The 24,369-nt window shown below is 40.5% G+C and overlaps 1 protein-coding gene across 5 annotated transcripts in view; it reads left to right on the top strand.

Moving 5' to 3' along the window:
* Positions 1 to 24,369, top strand: part of KCNT2 (potassium sodium-activated channel subfamily T member 2) — a 364,082-nt gene that overhangs the window by 145,120 nt on the left and 194,593 nt on the right. The window lies entirely within an intron of this gene.

Here is a 24,369-nt window from a genome sequence, read left to right on the forward strand (position 1 = left end):
TCGTCCTCCTTGTCCTCCTGGGCGAAAGTGCTAATTGCCTCCTCCTCAATCTCACACTCCAAAGGAGAAAAGCGATTTGTAGTTTCAATAACAAAAGCAATTGAAGAAGCTTTTTGTTTGGTATTGGAGACTAAAAAAATCCCCAATCTTAGACTGCTTCTTAGCAGGGATAGAAAATGATTCCTTGGCATCCCTCGGATGCTTGCCGGGAGCCATTGTTGTTCAAATTTCAAAACAATAACAAAGGCAAGTACTATTAAGATTAAATAGACCTTAGAATGATACATGCAAAAATATTCTTTGCTCCAAAGCTCCTTTTCTGAGAAGAAAGAGCAGCAGAAGTAGAGTAACCTTTTACAACCCAGAGAGGTTCCCAAATTTTCTGTATGGGGAAAAAACTCCGCATCGAAAGTTAGCAACAACAAAAATAGACTCCCAGTCTTCAAGGCCAAATGTAAATTAGTTGGCTGTGCCTGGCCAGGTGATAGCCATGATTGGACTGCAAACAAGACTCCTTGTCAGTACTTAAAAATAATAAGAATGCCAAGTCCTTGAAATCATCAAGTAAAACACAGAAGGGCTAAAAAAGCAGCTTAAAATATCTTGGAAGTATTTAAAACTACTTAGCGTTTATCAGAGTCGTGAATACAGCCGTCTGCAGCCAACGCCCGGAACTGGAAGTCCCAATTATGCTTGTCGCACCCTTGCTCCTGGCTCCACCCCCAAAGTCCCTAGATATTTCTTGAATTGGATTTGGCAACCCTATAAGAACCTGATTTATTGTTCAGTTCACATACTCCCTCCTTCCTGTATGCAATTGAGAATGAAGATTTCCCTAAACCAGGAAGTCTTCAATTTCACTCTAGTTTGTTGTGATGTTTGAAGCAGGGCTTCAACATATCAGGGTTCCACCGTCAGTGGAATGCTGAAAATAATTAACTGAGACCCTGCCATCATGCTCCATCCATCTCTTTGAAGTGGGGTGATTGGTTGTGTAGAGCAGCGGTCTTCAACCTTTTTGGCACCAAGGACTGGTTTTATGGAAGGCAATTTTTCCATGGACCGGGGGGGGGGGGGAGGGGGATGGTTTCAGGATGATACACTTGTGCACTTTATTTTGTTGTGGTGGTTAAGTGTGCAAACTCTTATCTGGGAGAACCGGGTTTGATTCCCCACTCCTCCACTTGCAGCTTCTGGAATGGCTTTGGGTCAGCCATAGCTCTCGTAGTGGTTGTCCTTAAAAGGGCAGCTGCTGTGAGACACCTCTCAGCCCTACTCACCTCACAAGGGTGTCTTCAACCTTTTTGGCACCAGGGACTGGTTTTATGGAAGACAATTTTTCCATGGACCGGGGGGGGGGGGAGGGGGATGGTTTCAGGATGATACAGTTGTGCACTTTATTTTGTTGTGGTGGTTAAGTGTGCAAACTCTTATCTGGGAGAACCGGGTTTGATTCCCCACTCCTCCACTTGCAGCTTCTGGAATGGCTTTGGGTCAGCCATAGCTCTCGTAGTGGTTGTCCTTAAAAGGGCAGCTGCTGTGAGACACCTCTCAGCCCTACTCACCTCACAGGGTGTCTTCAACCTTTTTGGCACCAGGGACTGGTTTTATGGAAGACAATTTTTCCATGGACCGGGGGGGGGAGGGGGATGGTTTCAGGATGATACAGTTGTGCACTTTATTTTGTTGTGGTGGTTAAGTGTGCAAACTCTTATCTGGAAGAACCGGGTTTGATTCCCCACTCCTCCACTTGCAGCTTTTGGAATGGCTTTGGGTCAGCCATAGCTCTCGTAGTGGTTGTCCTTAAAAGGGCAGCTGCTGTGAGACACCTCTCAGCCCTACTCACCTCACAAGGGTGTCTGTTGTGGGGGAGGAAGGGAAAGGAGATTGTGAGTCACTCTGAGATTCAGAGTAGAGGGCAGGATATAAATCCAATGTCTTCTTCTTCTTATTATTACTACACTGTAATATATAATGAAATAATTATGCAACTCATGGCCCAGTTGCTGACAGGTCCACGGATTGGGGATTGGGGACTCCTGGTGTAGAGTATCTCCCCTGTCTCCAGCCTAGAGAAATACATTCCAATATACCATTCCAAATTATGTTACATCCTATTATTAATTACATTGCATTACAATCTACCGTTCCAATATGCTGTTCCAAATAAGAAATAAAATAAAGAGAATGTATAGCCTTTCCAATGGCAAGGTACCAGTTAATTACTCTCAGCATTCCACAATTAAGAAGAGTACAACTGCCCATATAAATTAAGTCTGTTATTACTTAGATCTCCTGTCCAAGTCCAGTAATTTCTTCATCTACCAGGAATAACCTCCTGTTCCCATTGAAAACAAAGCAGAAGACAAAAGAAATTACTATCATATGTGCATTTTATCTCTTTTGGAATATGTTTCTATGATCTGTTTTGAAGTTTAGTATGAAATAATGACTTTCCAGCAATAGCATTATCTTTGCTCTACATCTGCTCATTTCAGGTACCACTGCAACAAGGCCTGTTTGTACTCTACACTTTCAAAAATTATAATTTAAATAATATATAAACTATCCCCCAAGAAGAACTGAATTTGTCAGTTTGTATATACAGTATAAAGCAGTGTGACAGTTTCCTGGGGATAGATATCACCTCAAGGATTTTCTGTCACTTTCCTGCCTTCTCTACTGTACTAGGGTCCCAGAGGGAAACAGTTGTTCAAGGTATAAAACCAACCCAAACCAGAAGTAATTATAAAGCATGAATATGGAGAGGTGGGATGCCAGTTTTTAAACACTGCTTGACAATGAAAAGGGAAAAAAAACCCCAATATGTTCCCAGGCAAGCTTCTTAAATTGTTACACCCTAATTAAAATATTCCAATCAACCAACAGCAAGCAGCTCTAATTTGCCAAGTCTCCCATTTCCAAGACATCCCTACTTAGGCCTTTAACTCACTTTCCTGTTAATGCAAATCCTTCAATAGACTTTTTTTCCCCTCTCAGCACTGCTGGTCCTCGTGTCCAAAAACAGCTACAGGATCTCAGCCCTTTTTGGCACCAGGGACTATATGAGCACATATAGCTCATATTGGCTGGTTCAGCATGACCCATTCTCATTAGCTTTTGCTCATTAGCTATTGCTGATATTTGTGTATTTGTGCTTTTTTTTGCATATTGCTGGTCATAGGAGTATCCTCAAAACTTTGCAGCGTATGTGAGGCTGGCTTCTCCTTCTTCAGATTTAATTTCATAATTAAATTCTCCTGCTTCAGATCTTTAATTTCATAATTGTAAGAGTTACAAGCTTGCTTTGTTGTTTCTTTGTTTTGATTTTAAGCTGAAAATTGAATTGTGTGTTCAGTACTACAACCTCTGCATTTTATGCATGTAGACCATACAGCCGTGAATATATCTCTAAAGTTCAATCAGCAGTCATTTAATGATATAGACTTTTTCTTCTTCTTTCCCCTCCCTTTTTCTGCTTTAAATATGTTCAGCGTTTGAAATACATGGCAGTGTTGATCTTGAAGAATCAAATGATGAGATAAACAAATCCAGGCTCAATCCCATGAACTAATGCTTATTGCTTTATGCTTCCCCCTCTTGGGAAAAAAAAACCCTCAATTTCAAATTAGCTGTTCTTGAAGACTCTGAGTCATTTCCTGGGTATCTGTTAAATCTCTTGCTGTATGGTAGCCAGTACAACATTTCTGGAAGTGTAGCCTACAAACTATGCCAGGCTTGTGACAGGTAAAGTAGGCTGCTGTTTTTTTCTGACTGCCAAGAAGTTAAGGAAACCAAACCAGGGGTTTGACTGAATCTTCCACTAGCAAGTCAAATGTCATAGTTAATGAGCAATAACAAGAACCAGTTGAATTGGTGTGAGTCAAACTGCTTTTCTATGAGCACTAAACCCAGCGTGGATCATCTTGATTGTCATAGGTTATCCAGCATCTTGTACATAGGGGCTCTTGCCCTGCTACCTTATATCCTTTAATTGGAGGAAATGCGAAGTATATGATTTAACACTAAGCAATGACTCATTGCTTAAAAATAGTCCTTAATGGTTTGTATATAATCAGAGAGAAAGAGTGAGAAAATGAACCCTGCCAGTAATTAATTTTTCAATGAAATATAATTTTCAGAGCCAACATTTCTGCCTACATGCTCTGGGATGTCAGGAATGTGTTTTTGTGTTGGTAAAATTTTGATTAATTAGTTCCACTTTGAAAAGTCAAAGATTCATTGCTCTGACACGACCTCCCTGCCACAATTGATACAATGAAAGAACTCGAGGCACCAAGCACGTCTTCTGGTCCATTTCTGGATTCCTTCACCCCACTCAGCCTGGAGGAGGTTGACAGGATCCTTTTGGCTGTACACCCTATGACCTGTGGGTTAGATCCGTGCCCGTCCTGGCTTATAAAAGCTAGCCAGACAGTCTTACAGGAACCACTATGGGTCATTGTCAACAGATCCCTCACAGAAGGGATTTTTCCCACGCTCCTTAAAGAGACTGTGGTCCACCCCCTCTTGAAAAAAACCCATCTGCAGACCCGGCCGTATTGGCAAATTATCGCCCTTTGTCAAACCTGCCCCTTTTGGGCAAGGTCATAGAGCGGGCGGTGGCGACTCAGCTACAGGGATTCCTAGAGGACACTTCCGCACTGGATCCATTCAAGTCCGGCTTTCGACCGGGTCACGGGACGGAGACGGTTCTGGTTGCCCTCATAGATGACCTCATGTGACATCTGGATCGGGGTGGCTCAGCAGTGCTGTTGTTATTAGATCTGTCAGCTGCATTGGATACGGTTGACCATCAGCTACTATCTAGCCGCCTCGCCAACGCGGAGATCCAGGGGTCAGCCTTACAATGGATGGCCTCTTTTCTCCAAGATTGGGGACAAAGAGTGGTCATAGGGGAAGAATCATCCCGAAGGCACCTCAAGAATATATCACTGTAATGCTCTCTGCATGGGGCTACCCTTGACCCTGACTTGAAAACTGCAGCTAGTGCAGAACGCAGCAGCGCGGCTGTTAATGAGGCTCCCTCAATGAGAGCACATTCAACAGGTGCTGAAAGAACTGCACTGGCTACCTATTGTGTTCCGAGTCCATTTCAAGGTGTTCGTATGGGGACTTCCGGGATTTGGAGAGTGCTGAGCTGACCTGCCTCTCTAAGGGGGGCAGACTGGAGCATCTGTTCGGGGTAGTAAAGGGCAAATTTTTGCCTTCTGCCCACTTTTCTCAGTGAGAGATTAGTCCATGATATGCACAGGAAACTTTGAGGTGATTTACCTTGGCTAAAAGGGAGTCCCGGGGGGGGGGGGGGCTCCTTTGAGTCTTTGAGGGATCCCCGGAGAAGAGTTGCATATTCATCATCTGCAGAAGCTTACAGAGTCATTTATTTGACATAAGCTTGACAAGATCCTAATCTTTGAGACTGCTAAACATCTGATGCTGTACGAGACCAGTGTTGATCTGGATAACCTTAGAAGAAGGTACTGATTGCTATCTACCATTCCGGGACTATTTTAAAGCAAACAAAATAATATTAGAAGGTGGGAAAGAGAAAGTTTGAAAGCTTGGAAGAAGAAGAGGAGAAGGGGTGAATTTTGGACTTTGTTAAATTAAGGACAGTGTTAAAAATTGGAAAGGAATTTATAGTTTTGTCTACCTGCGGTCGTGGAGTGAAAGCACCATCGTCAGAGATCTGCAATTTTTACAGTCAACACAGGAAATACGTCAAGTATTGAGATTTTGTTACCAGTGAGAACGTGACTTGGGGCAAGCAAAGCAGGAAGTAACTATTGAAGAAGTGGACCTACTCTAGGATTTTATTACCACAGAAAAACATCGGCGGCCATTACTGGGAGGCTAAATTTTTAAAAAATTAATATCTGAGCCTGGGAAGGTCAGAGGATGGCAAAATTAGGCTCATTTGAAAGGGCAAGTTCTAATCTATCAAACCTGATAGTTGAAATTTAATTTGGTGATATCAAATTTTTCGATGTTTTTTAATGTCAGAGTGAAAGGTAACCCGTGCAAGGGCTGCCTCATTGGAGAAGATGCAAGATCAGTTGGAAGCAGTGGAAGCTAGGATGATGTAAGGGGTGGAAAAGATGGTAAATGCTTGCAAAAAAGAACTTAAACAAGATATTGAGGACTTTAAAAAAGAAATGGAAGAGCTTAGAAATGAAACAGTAGTGGTGTCAAAAAAGTTCAGGAGGTACAAGGGAAAGTTAAACTCCAGGATTCCACCTTATTAAAAATGCAAGAAAAAATAACAATCCATGACTGTAAATTGATGGAGACACAAATACATCTGAGAGGAGTACCTGAAGAAGGGACAGACTTAAAAGAACATGCAATAAAAATATTTGCTGATTTCTTGGAGGAAGATCCTGAAGGTACTAGAAATATGTATGAGTATATGTATAGAGTGAATTCATCATATGCCAAGAAAAATAACTTACCAAGAGATGTGGTTATAAGATATATGACAAAAGAAATGGTGGGGGGAAATCTTGAATAAAATTTTTGAAAAGACATTGATAGTGGGAGGAAGCAGAGTAAGAATAATGAAAGAATTGCCAAGACAAGTGATAAATGACAGGAGAACATATAAGAAATTAACAGAAAAACTACGTGACAATGGAATGAGGTATAGATGGATAATACCTGAAGGTTTGAGCTTTGAGCTACAAGGAAGGATTACAATTACAAATACACAGGAGCTGCATAAATTTTATGAAGAGAATAAAGAATTTGCACCATGATGGATTATAAATTATTATCTTGGAATGTAAATGGACTAAATTCACCACAAAAAAGAAAGGCAATATTTCATTGGATTAAAAAAACAAAACTGTAATATAATTTGTTTCAAGAAGTTCATATTAAACAAAAGGATTATAAATTTTTGTGGAATAAACAATTGGGACTGGAAATTTTTTCATTGGCTGAACAGAAAAAGGGGTGTGCTTTTTTAATATTAAACAAGAATTGGATCCAAAAATAATATTTAAAGATAAAGATGGAAGATTTGTGGCAGTAGAAGTAATAATAAATGCGAAAAAAACCTTATTATTGGGACTATATGCACCAAATGGTGCAAAAGATTTTTTTTAAAAGACATTATAAAACAACTTGATGAAGTGACATATGACCAGGTCATGATTATGGGCGACTTTAATGGAACAATTCAGAATACATTGGACAGATCTGAGAAAAAAAATAACAATAAAGAAGGAAAATTGCCAAAATCCTTCTTTGAACTGGTTAAACAAGAAAACTTGGAAGACATATGGAGAAAATTTAATCCTGAAGTATGAGATTATACATTTTTTTCCGCAAAACATAATACTTTTTCCAGAATTGAGAAGTTATGGGGTACAAAGGACTTAGGCCTTATAACTAAGAAAATAGAGATCTTACCAAAGATAGGTGCAGATCATAACCCAATACTATGGTTTACAAAATTGTCTAAAGAAGTGAGATGGAGATTAAATGAAGATTTACTACAAAATAAAGAATTAGTGACATCTCTAGAAAATGAAACTAAAGCTTTCTTCCAAATAAATGATAAAGATGATATAGAATTTTAGATGGTGTGGGATGTTTATAAATCTGCAATGAGAGGAATATTGATTACATTAAACAATAAGGACAAAAGGGCAAAAGAAAAACAGATGATGGACACTCAAAATGAAATAAAGAAAAAAGAAGGGAAACTGAGGAAAAGGCCAGGGAAAAAGAAAATTATAACGGAGTTTACAATACTACAAGCACAAATGAGACATTTGTTAAATAAGGAATTGGAATGGAATTTGAAAAAATTACAACAGAAGTCCTTTGAGGGAGTGAATAAACCTGGAAGGTATTTGGCCTGACAACTGAAGAAAAAGAGAGGAAGTAAAATTATTAATAAAATTGTGGTTGATGGAAGAGAGATGGTAGATCAAGAAGGAATAAAGAGAGAATTTTTCAAGTACTATGCTAAATTATTTAAAGGTGTTAAAGTAAAGAAGGAAAGGATGGAAGTGTATTTGCAAAAGATTAAAATAGCACCCTTTACTGAATATATGAAAAAAATTATGAATATATGAAAAAAAAAATTGAATGATCCAATTGAAAAAATAGAAATTGAAGCAGCGATTAATGCAATGAAAATTGGAAAAGCACCTGGGCCAGATGGATATATTGCAATTTTTTTATTTTTTTTTTAAATAATTATTACCAAAACTTCAAAAATTGATGAATATGATAAACATAAAAGGGAAAATACCAAATACATGGAAGGAAGCTGTAATTTCTTTGATTCCTAAGGAAGATAGAGATGTCACAAATGTAAAGAACTATAGACCAATTTTGTTACTAAATAATGACTATAAGATATATACAAGAATTTTGGCAGAACGACTTAAACAATATTTGATAAATTTCATAAAGGAAGACCAAGCGGGATTTCTCCCTAGAAGGCAAATAAGAGACAATATTAGAACTGTTGTAAATATTGTAGAATATTATGAAAGACATCCAGGGAAGGAAATTGCATTATTCTTTGCGGATGCAGAGTAAGCTTTTGACATTTTAAACTGGGACTTTATGTTTGCAGTAATGGAGAAAATAGAGTTGGGGGAAAACTTTGTAAGAATGATAAAGGCAATATATACTGAACAACATGCAAGGTTATGTATAAATGCAAATGTCACAGATGAAATGATAATCAGCAATGGTACAAGACAAGGTTGTCCGCTTTCACCTTTGTTGTTTATAATGGCTCTTGAAATTTTATTGATGCAAATACAAGATGATAACGAAATAGAAGGGTTGAGAGTTAAAGGATTTATTTACAAATATAGGGCATTTGCAGATGATATAATGTTTATAAATGAAAATCCTACACAAGTAACACCTTTGTTGTTAGCTAAAATACAAGAATATGGAGAACTGGCGGGATTTTATGTTAATAAAGAAAAATCAAAATTTTGATGTAAAAATATGCAAGTAAATAAACAAAAGGAGTTGCAGAGACTAACAGGATGTGAAGTTACCTCTAAAGTAAAATATTTGGGTGTGGAAATAACAATGAAGAATATTGACCTGTTCAAAAATAACTATAAAAGCTATGGCGTAAAATGGATGAAGATATGATAAAATGGAATAAGCTTAACTTGTCATTGCTTGGAAGAATAGCTGCAATTGACATGAAGATTTTGCCAAGAATAATGTATTTGTTTCAAACTATTCCGATTGTGAAAGACAATAAACAATTTAACAAATGGCAAAGGAAGATTTCGGAATTTGTATGGGCTGGGAAGAAACCAAGGATTAAAATGAAAATTTTAATAGATGCTAAAGAAAGAGGAGGATTCCAATTACCAGATTTTAAGATTATATCATGAAGCAGTTTGTTTTGTGTGGATAAAAGATTGGGTGACACTGTTGAATAAAAAACTTTTAGTGTTGGAAGGTCATGGAAATAAATTCAGCTGGCACGCTTATATGTATTATGGGAAGAAAAGATGGATAGTTTTTTCTCTCACCATTATATAAGAAATAATTTGTTGAATACCTGGATGAAATATAAGAAATATGGTGGTGAAAGAAAACCATTATGGATAGTACCAGCAGAAGTAATAAAAATAACAGCTGAGACAGGTGAGGGAAAATGGCTGTCATACAACCAACTATTAAACATTCAAAGTGGCAAAATAGAATTGAAAACTGCTGTGGAGTTGAATAACAAATACAATTAGTTTCAAATGCAACAAATAAAGAGTTTGGTGGAAAATGATATTAAAACTGAAGGAATAAGATGTGAGCAAACAGAAATGAAACAAGTTCTGCTTGGAGATAATGAAAAATTAATTTCAAAAACTTATAAGTTACTTTTAAAATGGTCTACAGAAGATGAAGTAGTGAAATCTCAAATGATTAAATGGGCAATAAATGTAAATAAAGAAATACAGATGGATACATGGGAATATTTATGGAAGAATTCTATGAAACTTTCAACATGTCAGAGTATTAAAGAGAACTGTTTTAAAATGATGTATAGATGGTATATGACTCCTAAAAATTGGCAAAGATGAATAACAAGATGCTGGAAATGCAAAAAACATGAAGGTTCTTTCTACCATATGTGGTGGACTTGTGAAAGAGCAAAAAAGTATTGGCAGTTTATCGAACAAGAAATTTCTAGGATCTTGGGATACGAATTCAAGAAAGCTGCAGAGAGTTTTCTGTTGGGATTACAAATAGGGTTGCCAATCCCCAGGTGGGGGCAGGGGATCCCCCGGTTTGGAGACCCTCCCCCTGCTTCAGGGTCATCAGAAAGCGGGGGGAGGGGAGGGAAATGTCTGCTGGGAACTCTATTATTCCCTATGGAGATTTATTCCCATAGAAAATCATGGAGAATTGATCTGTGGGTATCTGGGGCTCTGGGGGGGGCTGTTTTTTGGGGTAGAGGCACCAAATTTTCAATATAGCATCTAGTGCCTCTCCTCAAAATACCCCCCAAGTTTCAAAAAGATTGGACCAGGGGGTCCAATTCTATGAGCCCCAAAAGAAGGTGCTCCTATCCTTCATTATTTCCTATGGAAGGAAGGAATTGAAAACGTGTGCCATCTCTTTATATGTGATGGCCAGAACTCCCTTTGGAGTTCAATGATGCTTGTCACAGCCTTGATATTGGCTCCACCCTAATGTCTCCTGGCTCCACCCCCAAAGTCTCCTGGCTCCACCCCCAAAGTCCCCAGATATTTCTTGAATTGGACTTGGCAACCCTAATTACAAATGGAAAAAAATCCAAAAGAAGATAGAACTATAATTTGGTACTTGCTTTCAGCTGCTAGGACACTATATGTGCAGTTATGGAAGCAAGAAAAAATACCAGAAAAATGGGATTGGATTGTAAAAGTTATGACATGGAGTGAGATGGACAAATTAACAAGAACTTTAAGAGATTATGATTTAGAAGATTTTAAAAGGGAGTGGAAAAAAATTAGAATTTATGTAGAAGACGAGTGGAAAGTAAAAGGACTTTGGACAATTTTTGATAATGATTAAACTTTAGAAGAAAGAAGAATATTAATTTTAGTTCTTAGTAATTAAGGCTACCTTTTAATGTTAGTATTTTGAGTAAATAACAGTGGCGGGGGTCAAGTAAGGGGGGGGAGGGTTGATTAGAAAGAAGCATATGGGATAGATGAAAAGAAGTTATTAACGGAAATTGTTACCATATGTTATCAATAAAATTGTTTAAAACAAGTAAAGCCCTATATGATTGAGGGCTATCTATCTTCGGGACTGCCTTTCTCCACATGTTCCCCAGGGAGCACAGCGTTCAGGGACACAACATCTACTGTCCATCTCCGGACCAAGGGAGGCCAGGCTGTGTTCTACACGGTCCGGGGCCTTCTCAGTGGCAGCACCTGAAATATGGAATGCACTCTTGGAGGTCATAAGGGCCCTGCGGGATCTCTCTCAATTCTTCAGGGCCTGCAAAACCAAGTTATTCCGACAGGCTTTTGGCACTTAAACCAGGAAAGGACTACCACCTACACTACTGAGATGTTGGAACCACTACCAGGTTTAACTGTTAGTAAAGGACAATCCCGCCTAGGTAGTTCTTTAACAGCACTGTAAAATGGTTTTAAAATGTTTTAAAAATGTTTTAATAGTGTTTATTGTTTGAAGTTTGATTGTTTAATTTGTATTTATTGTCTGAAATTTGGACTGTTAGCCGCCCTGAGTCCAGCTTGCAGAGAGGGTGGGGTATAAATTAAAGGTAATAAATAAATAATAAAAATAAATTGCTAACTCCATCCAGTCTCTCTTTGATTCAAATCTCTCCCCCTCCATAACTCTGTGACCATTGAAAACAGTATCTTTCTTCACCAAAGTTAATCCTGTTCCTAGTTAGGTTTAAATTTAAAATTTGGAGGTCATGGAAAGAGTCTACTATTTTATGTTTTGGTTCTAAAGATGGCTAATAATGTTTAGTATTTTTTTTTAAAAAAAGAGGCATATATATCTTTTGTACACATTATAAAGAAGTACAAGTTTACAATATTACAAGAAAGGTCCAACCCAAAGAGCACCCGGATATAGGCTCATTTTGTCAAAAAACTTCCTCAGGAGTATTCCTATTTCCTTCAAGGTTATCAGCCTCTTGTTATAATTCAGTTTTGGTTCTAAAGATGGCTAATAATGTTTAGTATTTTTTTTTTTTAAAAGAGGCATATATATTTTTGTACACATTATAAAGAAGTACAAGTTTACAATATTACAAGAAAGGTCCATCCCAAAGAGCACCCGGATATAGGCTCATTTTGTCAAAAAACTTCCTCAGGAGTATTCCTATTTCCTTCAAGGTTATCAGCCTCTTGTTATAATTCAGTGTTAAAACTCTCTGCAACATCTTTGTTTTCTTCAAAATCTTTCAGTACCACTTAAGTGTTTATATTAAGAGCAAGCCAGTCCTGAACTTCTCTAACCAGACTCAAAAGCCTTCTGGATTTTGCTGGCAAAATGACCTCTACAATATTTATATTAGAAGCAAGCCATTCCTTTTGATGGCAAAATGCTCTCAATTAATGAATTAATTTAGGAGCAAGCCAGTCCTGAACCTCTTCTCTAACCAGAATTATGTATTGGCCAGCATAATTTAGAAGGCTTTTGCCAGTGTATCACAGTGTATCACAGTGCCTGTAACATGAACTGTGATCCCAGGTTGTTAGGGTTTTTGGTTCTAAAGATAACAACATTGTAGATTCTGGAATTCTTGAGAACTGGTATCCTTATACGGTTGATTGAAGCCAATTGAACCCCCTGTTAAAATCAGTTTACATGAAAGTTTTTTTAAAAATGAAGCCTCAGTATTATGATTCATTCACACAATTAACTCATACAGTTCCATGAAATCCAAGGAGACCAGGATTTTGTTGACTGTCATGTTTGTTTTATATATATCTTCACTGTATATACATGTTTTCTCCTAGACAGCTCAGCAGCATGCACAGGTGGTCCCCCATCTGGTCATTGGCTACCAGATGTTCTTATTTTCAGTGAGGCTGCTTCATCACATGCCTTCCAATCATGCCCCGTTGTACATGCCTTTTCACACATCCAGTAGTTCTCCATCCTCTTATTTCTCTGTTGTATGAATGTTTTTATTGTTCTTACCACACATTTATTACCCAAAACTTCCAGTCAATCATGGCATATGCATTTTGTCATTTTTAAATGAACAATATGTAATTGCTTGTCTTTATTTTCACAGCAGGCAAGATAATTACTGATATAGAAGAGTATTGCTAACATATATAGTCTGTTCTCTCTTAGGCTTTCTTCAGCAGTTCAACTTGCAAAGCAAAAGTGGCCCACCAAACTGTTAGCTGGTGTTGTGGTAACTTTAAAATTTAAAGGATTAGAAGTGCTTAGCAGCTAATGCTGACTGGCAGCTGATAGTCATGTAGACCAGGGGTGGGGAACCTTTTTTCTGCAAAGGGCCATATGGATATATATGGATAATTCAAGGGCCATACAAAATTATCAACTTAAAAAACAGTGCTCCGCCTAGGGAAAACGATTCAGGCCGGCAAAATTAATGCAAATAATTGTTTTTCTATTTGAAGTCATGTGGGGAGAGCCTAATCTGGCACACACACACACACACCTGGCCCGCCACCCTAAACAGATGCATAGGTCCGGGACTTTTTTGTAGAAAAAGCCCAGCAGGAACTCAGTAGCATATTAGACTACATCCCCTAATATTAGCCTATTAAGTCACATACTCATTAGCATATTAGGCCACACCATCTGGGATAATCAAGTGCAAACTGAACTGATGGTAGCTGGCTCCCACCCCACCATCCCTGCCACCCCTCCCTTTATGTGGAAACTGCAGCTGCTCTCAGCAGACCTTTAAAGGCACCCACATACCCCAGCGGCAGTCCTTCACAATGCCCGCCACTCAGGCTCCAGACACAGAGAGAGAGAGAGAGAGAGAGAAAGGAAGGGCGAAAGGGGGTAAAAAGGGAAATAAAGGGAAATAAAGAAATGGGGAGAAGAAAGGGAAATGAAATGGAGGGAAGAAAGGGTAATAAAGGTAAACAAAGGAAGAAGAAATGGAAAGAAAGGAAAATAAAGAAATGGGAAGATATGGAAAGAAAGGGAAATAAAGAAATGAGGGGGAAACTTACCTAAACTGTGACAGCCCTTGGGATGTAAATGTAAACGGCCCTTGGGATAGAGGTTCCCCACCCCTTATTGTAGATGAAAGACCACTGGAAATAACAGGATCATTATTGCCTATGGGTGCTTCAGAGGGTGTTATTTCCTTTGGGTAGACCTGACATTTCCATTGCCCATATGAAAAAAAAAAAATGCACTATTATTTCCAATGGCAGGTAGACCTGACCTCTGTCTACAAGTTAGCATGGAAAGGTGTTTTATAGCATACAACAGGTGGAAACACTGTCCCACCAGCATCACAAGGGATTCAGATAGTGAACAATATAAACACAGGCAAATTTTGATTCTTTTTGTTCAAGTTCAATATAGGTAAAAGAGCTTTTTTTGTAGCAGGAACTCCTTTACATAGGCTTGCCAATCCCCAGGTCCCAGCAGGGGTTCTTCTGCTTTCCCAGGTTCCTTCCCGCCCCCAGTCAGCTGGCCGGTGGGGGGGAAGCCCCACCCCCAAAGCCACCATGTGACTTTCCCCCTCCGGAGGCTTCACTCTTCGATTGAAAGGCTTCCTCTTGGGATGGGGTGTCTGTGTTACCTGGAAGAAGTTGGCTGCAAGTAGAGAGGCCAATCCCTCGCTTCAGAGTGCCAGAAACGGGGGGGGGGGGGGGGGGAGGAGGGAAACGTCTGCTGAGCACTTCATTATTCCCTATGTGGAGATGGATTCTCATAGGGTATAATGGGGAATTGATTTGGAGGTTCGGGGGCTCTAGGGGAGCTGTTTTTTTGAGGTAGAGGCACCACATTTTCAGTATAGTATCTAGTGCCTCTCCCCAAAGTACCCCCCCCCCAGTTTCAAAATGATTGGACCAGGGGGTCCAATTCTGTGAGCCCCAAAAGAAGGTGCCCCTATCCTTCATTATTCCCTATGGAAGGAAGGTATTTAAAAAGGTGTGCTGTCCCTTTAAATGTGATGGCCAGAACTCCCTTGGAGTTCAATTATGCTTGTCACACCCTTGTTCCTGGCTCCACCCCCAAAGTCTCCTGGCTCCACCCCCAAAGTCCCCAGATATTTCTTGAATTGGACTTGGCAACCCTACCTTTGCATATTAGGGCACACAGCCCTGATGTGGCCAATCCTCCAGGAACTTACAGTAGGCCCTGTAAGAAAAGCCCTGTAGGCTCTTGGAGGACTGGCCACATCAGGGGTGTGTGGCCTAATATGCAAAGGAGTTCCTGCTACAAAAAAAGCCCTGAGAGGAACTAAGACCTTGGGCGGCTTCCATGTTTAAGCCACACAACATGGAAATAGCTTCCCTGAATGGTTGTCACTTTTAGGGAGCCATTCATGTATTCCAGTTTCCTGAACTGATCAAAATGTCTTCATAGTACTTCTTCATATCCTACAGCTTAGGTGGAGAAAATTACCCTGTCTACATTGTGATCTAGCCGCACATGAATGGGTTGCCAGCTGGAGCCACTTAAAACAAATTTGACACAGTTGTTGTTTCATATGCCTTGGTCAAAAGTCAGCAAGAAGGATGGGTGTATATTGGATCAGATTAAATAACATGAGGTGTTGCTTTAACAGGTAATGCTGTAAAACTCCAAAATAATCAATGCTAGGCAGTGCCATTAAAAGCATTACACCTCTTGCATTTCATAATGATTTTGTTTTTTGTTGATTGGAATTGCTTACTTGATTGCAGGTGCATCTTATTCCTAGCAAGTCATGGTTAGAAAACTGCGGTTAATTATCAGCAAGAAAAAAAAAAAAGATAACCTCTTCCACCCAACATCCCGATTATTTTCTTAAAATCTTACTGCACCTGTAGCATACTGAGCTTCTACAATTCAATTACCATGAAAGCCTTCAGGGTCTCCCCAGAGGCCTCTGCAGCTTTTCTTTGGGGGGAATTGGAGCCTTTGCTTAATTAGGTTTTACAAATAATCCAGAGTCTCTGGGTAATAGTTTCCCAAACTTTATATCCAAAGTTTATAAAACAGTTTTGTAGACGGCAATCGTAAGCATATTTAACTAGGGAAATAAATCTCATTAAACTCAGTAGGACACCCATCTAAGCAATGGTGTATAGAACTGGGCTGTGAGGATGCTTAGCTTCTACAAGTTCCACTTGGATGATTTCCACACAGAATTTTTTTTTCTGGTTTGAGCTTTCAATAGCAGTGGATTATTTAAGATTGCCCATCTATTGTACCACCGTGGTTTCTTGTGTTTCCTCAAACCACTTTTGATCTAGTGTTGTGTGTTGGTACACAAACATAAGAGAAGCCATGTTGGATCAAACCAACACTCTGTGTCACACAGTGGCAAAAAACAAATACCCTGGTGAACTGAAGCATGGTGGATTTTCCATCTGTTTGCAAGGTATGCTGCACTTCAAAAGAATGCCACCCACATTACCTTACAGCCACTATTTTCTTCTTACATTCAGGGTCATCTTACTTTCTGGTATATATGGTAGTAAACAAAGAAAGATATTATTACCTTGGTTTAGAAACTGTTAGATAGACTTAGGGACTATGAAGCAGAAACTGATATGTTTTCAGAATGCCAAACAAATGCTGTTATCACTGAGCAGCAGCCCCTCCCCCTTGTATAAAGGCATTGTTGTAGGAAGCTGATGCTGGATAGACTGAATAGTTCTTCAGTACCTGAAGAAGTGAGCAATAACTCATGAAAGCTCATACCCTGCCACAAATTCTGTTAGCTTTTAAGGTGCTGCTGGACTCCAGCTCTTTTCTATAGCTCTTCAGTGTTCTGCAACTTCTGAAAACATTTTCCAGTATCAAATCCTATAAGTGTTGCTTGTTCAGTAATCCAATCAAGTGAAGTAGCAGTGCTGTCTTCTCTAACATCATTGAATCTTGTGCGTAGGAGTTTTGTTAGCAGTCCGATTGGTTTAACAATGTTATTTTAAAACATGACTTTTGTAAGTAATTCACCCATCATTCTGAAAGAGAGTGAGTGGCTTTTTTTCTGTTTTTCTCTAAATTGTCAGTATTTCCGTTGGAAGAATGGAGGGTGTGTGAATGTCCATGTATCTTTTCCAAAATATATCTAGACCTCACCCTTCTGAGACCTTTGCCTATCAACTTGAACATTTTTGCCCTTTTCCTGCCCACATATCCACGCCTCCACCCCCATCACTGTTAACCAAGACTTGGTGAACTGTGACATGAAGAGAGAGATCAGGTAACTGCCCAATCAAAGCACATTTAAAAAAAAAAAAAACTCAGTAGGGTGTAACAGTGGTGATAAATGAACATTGAGAAGAACTTTTTATTGCCTTTGGGAAATGTGTGTGCCTCCCTTTCAAGGAATGTCATTCCACTGGTTAATGTTGACCAGCCTAGTTGGCTGATAACGGATGGGCTTTTAAAGCTGCCCGGGGGTGGGGGCGGGAAACAGGCGGACCAGAATAGTGCGTCCACATGCACACATCTGCCTTCTGTCCCTGTCCCAACCTCGAGTCACCCCTGGCTTGCCAGGAGCCAGCTCAAAAAGGCACCACTTTGAAAGTAGTGTCTTTTTGCTGGGATGCCTACGAGGCACCTCCCCGGCCATCTGGAAGTCTGGGAAGCACCCAGAGAGTGCCCATGGAGCCACGGATGGGAAGCGTGAGCATTCTAGATGCTCCCCGGGCACCCACAGCCTGCCCCTTTTCTGAGCACCGTCTGGAAACTCTGGGGTGCTCTATTTCCGGCTGGCTCTCTTTGGGGCAGCTTGAAGCTTGTTATCAGCCATTCTGTCTGGCAGCTGAGCGAATCCTCACTTTTTTAAAAAAAGAACCAAAGATGCCTTGTGAAGGTCCCCTAATATAAATAGTTGGAAGTATTTTTAATAGATTTGGGAATATGACCCTCCCCCCAGTTGTGATTGATTGAGCTTCTAGGTAATACTGTAGACAATCAGTTGCGGGAGGCAGTTCATTTCCTGCACTATTTCCTCCCTTCCCTGGCAGCCCCCATAGCCTCTCCCCTTTTCCTGCTTCCTCCTGTCCTTTCCATCCACCAGCCAAACTACACCAATCTACTATCTTCAACTTTCCCTCCTTCACTCCCCAGAAGTCTGGCCAAGTTGCATAGTGACTGGCAGCACCAGGTCTGGGTGATCTGCATGGCTATTGAGCCTCTCATTGTTGCTGCTGTCCCTGGTAAGTCCTCTGTCGGGGGCCATGACAGGTAAAAGGGACAGGGGCTTTCCTAGGGCTGTTTTGTGCACCAGGTCCACCCCTGCCTGTCCCCCTGCCTCTGCTTTGCTTTACAGAAATTAGGGTTTAGAAGGCTGCACAATATTGTTGTGGTTGCTTGGCAGCTCGTACCATGCCCCAGAGGTCTTAGAATGTAGTCTCAGTGGGCATTGTTTTCTTAAAGCTACTGGTGTTGTTTCTCTTATTTTTGTGGAGTTTTAATTCCCCATATATTTTAAAAGATATCAGATATTTCTGCACACCTGGGGCTTCCTTCAGTTTTATATAGAAATGTCCCCTGTTTGTTCCTGGGTCTGTTTTGTGCGTGTTTTGTTCCATACTCTGGCCTAGTTTGAAATTAGATATTTGTTATTCAGAATGTTCTAGTTGGGAAACTTTTACGATTTCATGCCTTTCATTAGAAAATGGAATAGGGTCACCCTCAAACCAAGTAGGGTATTTATGTATACCTGCTGGCATCCCAGCATGCTGACTAAAGCATATTTGGTGAAAATGATTCCTTCCAAATGGCCTTATGAAGAACCATGGAATGTTGGAGACAGCAGAACATCATTTAAGGAGGAAGAAGGAAAGAAAAAGTGAAGTATCAGGAGAGAGAAATGGGTCTGACTGAGTTCCTAAAAGGTTATGGTATTACTAGGACAGGTAGATCAATATTATGAGACGCATATCCCACAGTTCTAATTACTTCCTCTGTCAATTCAAGATTTTAAACTGTGAAACAAGAGGAATCTTGGCAGATTAATTAGAAGAAAAATTGTGCTTCCAGTTCAAAGACTCTTTACACTGTGGAGGGGGCAGAGGCTCAAACACTTTATAGCATCCAAAAGAGAGTAATGGAGAAAATTCAGGTTAGCTAGGGCATACTGTGAAGATTGTTCTGATTTTTCTACCCTTTTCCCAGCTCTCCCATGCATAACCCCTTCATACATTGTACTATACAGGTTCAGGGCATTGTCAGTAGTCATCCTCTTATGTAGCTCTCAGTTTTCAGGGCAAACTAGCATAAAATTATTGAGGCTCAGGATGAAGGAATCAGGAAACTTCTCAATTAACCCCAGAATTCCATAGTCTTGTGCTGTTTGACTATTTGGCGTGGGATTTCCCAATTGTGTACCTCCTTCCTCTTGTGACTGTTCCACCCCCTTCCAACTTGTTTAATAAAAAAAAAAAAAATGTTGAAAACACCAGGGAAAGGTGCAAATGGCAACTGTTACTAATAAATTATAAAATCATTAGCAGTCATCAGTTGCCTGTGCCAGATGGCACTCTTGATAGAATAGAAAGAACTTACTGAATAAGGTAAAGGAAATAAGGAAGAGAACTGTATACTGGAGAATTTCTGTTCTTGATTAGAGGCACAGGAAGCAGGGTCTGATATATCTCAGCAGGTGGTTCATTTTCATTCTCCCTGGTCTTTTATTCATGGTCGCATTCACTGCAATTAGCTGTGGCTTGAAGCTGGCTCCTTCCCAATAACTGCTCTTGGAGAAATGAAGCAACTAGCCAGTTTTCATCAGAGAGCATGTGGTGGGAACCTGGCTACTAGCTCCAGTAGCTTCTTGATTCAAAGTGGAAGAGGTTAAACTCTTTGTTGAATCAAGTGCTTCTACACTTCAGACTTCAAATTCTAGGGATACTGAAGAGGCAGCTTTCAAAAGTATTTCTGAGGCATTAACCCTAGCTGGAAAGAGGGATAGCTTATTTCAAGAGTTGTAGCTGGAGTGGTAAATAATGCCCCGTGGCGCAGAGTGATAAGCTCTGCTCATGACCTGAGTTCTATCCTGGTGGAAGCTGGGTTGAGGTAGCCGGCTCAAGGTTGACTCAGCCTTCCATTCTTCCAAAGTCGGTAAAATTACCCAGCTTGCTGGGGGTAAAGTGTAGATGACTGGGGAAGGCAATGGCAAACCACCCTGTAAAAAGTCTGCCATGAAAACATTGTGGTGCGACGTCACCCCAGAGTCGGAAGCAACTGGTGCTTGCACAGGGGACTACCTTTACCTTTAGTTGCAGTGGCGTACCTAGTCCATTTGGTGCTGGGGTGGATACTTTTTAAACATCTACTCTATTTTTTTCTTGTTGCCATCAATTCACAGCTGATTTACAGTGATCCCAAAGGGTGTTTAAGGCAAGAGATATAATAATAATAATAATAATAATAATAATAATAATAATAATAATAATAATAATAATAATAATAAATTTTATTTCTATCCCGCCCTCCCCACCTCGGCAGGCTCAGGGCGGTTAACAACATTTCATAAAAACATATAATGGTTAAAACTTTTACATTTAACAATATAAAACAGTAACATTAACTTAATAACATTAAAACAATCCAGTAAGTGCAGTTATTCAGCGGTGTGGTCTTAACCGCATTGGCGGGTGCTTAATTGCCGATCTTCTTAACAGTCCAGGTATGCAAGTTTAAAAAGGGCGGTCTTGCAGGCCCTGCGGAACTGGTCAAGGAACTGTAGGTAGTTTGGCATTGCCTGCTTCTGCATCAGCCCTGCCTAGCTTTTGAGTTCTGATGAGATCAGGCTAGGTTGAGGCTATCAAGATCAGGGCCCCTACTCTAGATGATGAATTTTTTCAGGAATAATCATGAAATAAAACAAATAATAATAAGAGCCTGAATAGATTCAGATAGGTAGTCCTGTAGGTTTGAAGCAGCAGAACTAAGTTTGGTTTTTAAGGTGCCACTGGACCCAAATTTTGTTTCAGTGGCCAGAAAAGAATTTTTTTTTTAATTTAACTACGTATACATAATTATGCCAGTTAAATAAAAAAAAACCCAAACAGATTCCAGCATGTTGTTTCATCGTGAGAGCCAGAGTAGTGTAGTGGTGGGATCTGGGAAATGCAGCTCTGAATCCCCACTCATGCCATGGAAGCTTGCTGGATGACCTTGGGTTAATCGCATTACTCTCAGCCTAGCCTTGCCCTGCATAGCGTAATCTCATTAGATCTCAGAAGCTAAGCAGGGCTGATGTGGAGGCAGACAATGGCAAACCACCTCCAAGCAGCTTTTGCCTTGAAAAACCTACGAGGTTGTTGTAAGCCAGAGGTGACTTGACAGGGGAAAAAATTCCATCACACCACTTTTGTTCCGATCAGGCACTTGGAAGGGCTTCTGTTCTCTATTTTGAAGCCTGAGAACTGACTAGCGCAAACATCTACAAGGCATTTTTGAAAGCTAGGAGTCTGCCTTTGTACTCTTTTACTAACTAACACTAGCCAAAGCACCACTAAATAGTGATCATCAGGCTGGATGTTAAGAAATACGTGTTTCCAAAGGACTACAGTCAAACCAGAGACTGTAGAAAATGAAGGAGGGCATTTTTGCAAGCCCAGCAGAACCAGTGCCATTGTGGCATTGCCAGCTGATGCCAAGCTCAGAATCACAGTTCAAGCAAAGGGGTGGGGTTGGAAGCCCAGCAGAATCGGTGCAATATACAGTGTTTAGCAAACCCAGTGCCCTCTGTTAATACTATTAACAAAGGTTTGCTACTTTTAAATTCATTCTGTCACTAAACAGGATAAGGGTGCAAAGGTCTTGAGACCAAGAAGTGAAAATAAAGAGGGGGGGGGGGAACACAGAAAAATTAGGTGAAGGGAGAGGAAACATGGAGAAGAGGGAGAGAAATTAAATGAGGAAAATGTTTTATCTTGCTGCAGCACCTTAAGTCTTGCTTTGCAGATCTGGCTGAGCTGGGTGCAAAGAAAGAAAGAGAGAAAGGCTACACTATTGGAGAAAATGACCTACAGTCTGGCATTCACTGTAGCAGCTATCAGTGTGCTGGCTTGGTTGTATGAGCTGTTAAGCAAATTTACTTCAGTCTTGGAGAAAGGGAAGGCTAGCTGATTCTCAAGTGCTTTCTGCTATGCTTAAACTTCCCTGAGCCCCTTGTGACTGCAGCCAGAACTGCATTTTCAAAATAAAAGGAAAGATGCTGCGTGACATTTTCTTCATGGGCCTCAGGTTGCACCTGAGGTGGAGTGCACCACTGTTGGTACATCACTAGTAGTTGTGCTCTTCAAACAGTTTAGCTTTTCCAATATGACATGTAGCAACATTTCAAGAGTTTGCAGTAACTTGATTCTGAATAAACACTACAGTGGCTCCTAATGCTTGTGTTACAAGAAGAGAGCCATGTCTCCAAGAGTCCAACCCAAACTTTTCCCTCCCTAGCATCAGGAGCACTGCAACTGTTCTCTCTGCTTGGTGTGGACCTCAGGGATCAGGTCAACAGATCAAGTTGTTTCAGGTCAAGTATGTGGTGGAAGGAAGAACATAATGTTCGAAGCTCCCAGAAGGAAGCAGAGTTGCACCCTTTTATACTGTAAGCCAAAATGCCCTCAAAACGAGGTTGGAGAATTGTCAGGTGGGCGCCTGGCTCATTCAGGATCTTTTTACCTGTGTATACAGGATTCCACGTCCAGAAAGGTAATGCTTAAAAATATTAGGGACTCTAATTAAGTAAAACAATTATAATTTATTAAGAAAAATATAGGCTTCCATACAAGATAAAATACTCATAAAAACACACATTCAGTCCTAGAAAACATAGATAGAGAGATAGGGGAACACATGGGTAGACAAACAGGGTGATATTTACCTATTGTAGTCTTTGAGGAAGGCTCCAATGGTGACGAGCGAGGAAGTGGGAGAAGGGACCCGAAACTGATCAGGAATCGGGGATGGATCTATGCGGCGGAAGTTGGGATACTGATAGAAGCACACCTGTGGGTAGCTAGTCCACAGAATATAAGGACTTTCTTGAGCCCTTAGGGGATGGGAGGTATGAGGGAGGAGAAAGGGGGTCAGCTGGTGCATGACCTCCTGAAAAGGGGAGGTTTTGCAGTGACCATAAGGGCTGGACTACTGCGACAACCAATAGAAAGTTCATTGGTGGCATCTAATTGGGTGCTTGCTCTTGACCAATGGACTTGCTTGGATCATGGATACCTGAGTGAACTTTCAGATTGAAATGGACCAGGGGGAGGCTCCAAAATGACAGTTGGGAAGAAGAATAGAGAGATTACTGGGTGGGGAGATGCTTATTACTAATGGACTTATCTAAAAGGGTGACAATAGAGAGTCAAATTATGGCCTAGGTAACACCCAGTTTGTACAAAGGAACTTGGCTCTGGCTGAAGATGGTCTTCCTCTTCTTCTATCTTCTTTTTGGCAGTAGTCTTTGTCTTGAGTTCCGTCAAACAAAGAAAGTGGCAGTTGGACGATTAACCACTACTGGTGTGGGTAGGTTGCTTGCAGGCATAGGTGACATCTGGTGTGTACGTGAGCCGTCTGCTTCGCTGGAATGGAGTCAAGCCTGGTAGGAAGATGGCTGCTTGTGGTGTTAGCCCTCCACGGTGGATTCCATGGTCAGAACTTCAAAACCGTTCGCCTGGATAGCTCCTGGCGGCGCAGTCCCTTCCGTTCCATGGCTGAGATGGATGTCATACGGAACGACGGGAAGTCTTCCGTTCTCCTGGTGGGCGCTCTTGTACCAGTCTAGAGTGCCTTTGTAGCGTTATGGCTGCTAGTACTGCATAAGTCCCTTTTGCTTCTGGATAGGTTTACCCACACTCTCTGGCCAGACGTGTGAGTCACTTCTCCAGGTGCTCTGGCAACCAAACTGGTAATCACGATGTTCTGTAAGGGGTTTTTTCCTCACAATACTTCCAGTGAGAATTCAGTGTGTAGGCTGTTTTCTTGGGGGTGGGGGAGAAGCTGATTTTGCAGAGCCCGTTGCTGAATTAAGGCTTGGTGCATTCACCCATCACTAATCGGATATTGGATCAAAAACCTGAATTATTGTGGGGTTTATGTCTTTCAATTGCTTGCCAGATCAATTGCTAATCTGGAGAGACCTGAAATTACTTGAGCAGTGTGACAGTGGGTGATGATGGGCATGCACATTCTCAACATGATGAAAAT

The sequence above is a fragment of the Heteronotia binoei genome, chromosome 2 (genome assembly GCF_032191835.1).
Source record: "Heteronotia binoei isolate CCM8104 ecotype False Entrance Well chromosome 2, APGP_CSIRO_Hbin_v1, whole genome shotgun sequence".
Classification (NCBI taxonomy): domain Eukaryota; kingdom Metazoa; phylum Chordata; class Lepidosauria; order Squamata; family Gekkonidae; genus Heteronotia; species Heteronotia binoei.